Source organism: Symphalangus syndactylus, chromosome 22 (genome assembly GCF_028878055.3).
Source record: "Symphalangus syndactylus isolate Jambi chromosome 22, NHGRI_mSymSyn1-v2.1_pri, whole genome shotgun sequence".
Classification (NCBI taxonomy): Eukaryota; Metazoa; Chordata; class Mammalia; order Primates; family Hylobatidae; genus Symphalangus; species Symphalangus syndactylus.
Window position 1 is genome coordinate 80498213 of NC_072444.2, and position 2063 is coordinate 80500275.

Sequence of the window (2063 nt, forward strand, 5' to 3'; positions counted from 1 at the left end):
ACAATTAAAAAGTGTGACTTTACTTTCTCCAGGAGGGAAATTTCTGGTGCTTCCAGCTGTATATCCAAAAAGTATTTGGTAAACAGGTTCATCTAGATAAAATATGTTTTTTTCACAAATTTCAACAGAACATGTCTCTACTATCAAACAACTCTGTTAATAACTCCTGGTCAAATATAGAAAATACAGGCAAGCAATATTTTATATCTGTGTCCACCTTTAGTTACAGAGTAAACAATGACTACAGGTTCCTTTAAAAGTAAAAAATACATCTTACCAAAAAAAGAAAAAAAACAATCTGAATAATGAGACTATACTTAAACACAGAGAGCTCAAACAACTCAGCTGAAATGCGATGTGTTTCCTAATTATTAACTTGGTTGCTGACCATGAGATGCAGGATGCAGGTGTTCAAAGGAAGCATGCACTTTACCTGAATTTATTCAGTAAAACAATTCCAGCTTCTAAAATTGGTTTTAGGAATGATAACGACATTTTTTTTAAACTTTGACATTAAATTAACTTGTTGCTGAGAATTTGCACATGTGAATTCACCTTGACATTGATTTTTCGCAATCTTTATAAAGAAGAATAACATAAATAAACATGGCATTTTCCAGGTGGCTGCAAATCATACCAGGGAAAATAAAATCCTCAAATCGAGTGGAGTTTTGCAATAATCTTGTCCTTGGGGTGAAACTATAGCAAGAACATGCTTCTAGGATTTCTAATGTTGAAACACTGACCGCTGTCCAAGGTGGAAGAACATTAAATCAAATTCCAAGGTGGGAACAGGGATGATCATGAGATGGCGAAGTTTGAGATTTCTTATTCTCTGTTATTTCTCTGCCCATAACAAATCATTTTTCCAAGTTAAGAGTCACAGACAAGATCTATTAATTATCTTTCACACAGCAGTAAGAAGGAGATGTCTATTCCTGACTTGAAAAAATTCAAAAGAGTTGTAACATTGGTGTGACACCTTAAGCAAAAACCTTGGACTAGTTATTTACAGTTGTAAAGGGACCCAAATTAGCCACAGCAGTCAGATTATATTTACACTTCCCATTGTTAGGGATGAAAATCCTCGGTGACAGTCACCAGCAGAAATCGCTGCCAGCCTTCGAAACGACCACCTTCTGTGGAAGCCAATGTTTTCCCAGAAGACAACAGATCCGGGGCCAAAATGTCCTGTGCTGATTAAAATAACTAACCCTAGCATAATTTTATAAACCTCAGAGAGATGCAACAGCAGATGGGTTTTATTATTTACTAAAAGGTAAGATATTTCTCAAGATTATGGTTACAGATATAGTTAATCGTTCCTTCACCACATGGGATTATTAATACAATACCCATATTAGGTTTTATTCTATTTCTGATGTACACAAAAATCAGGTCTCTGTGTGAAAATGCTTTTTAATTTATGTATGAATGAACATTCAGCATAGATGTGATTGCTAATAATTTTCCCACAGGTAGTTTTTGGATTATAAGAGCATGGAAATGATTTATAGTTATAGTCAGTGATGATAATCAAATACTCAAATCACATTTTCTTTTTTTAAAAAAAAACATTTTCTAGCCGATTCTGCTGGAAATCACACCAAAATACCTTGATGTGATAATGTCTTAAAAATATATAAAAGAATTTCTCTGGTACCAAAACAGAGATATAGACCAATGGAACAGAACAGAGCCCTCAGAAATAACACCACACATCTACAACCATCTGATCTTTGACAAACCTGACAAAAACAAGAAATGGGGAAAGGATTCCCTATTTAATAAATGGTGCTGGGAAAACTGGCTAGCCATATGGAGAAAGCTGAAACTGGATCCCTTCCTTACACCTTATACAAAAACTAATTCAAGATGGATTAAAGACTTACATGTTAGACCTAAAACCATACAAACCCTAGAAGAAAACCTAGGTAATACCATTCAGGACATAGGCATGGGCAAGGATTTCATGTCTAAAACACCAAAAGCAATGGCAACAAAAGCCAAAATTGACAAATGGGATCTAATTAAACTCAAGAGCTTCTGCACAGCAAAAGAAA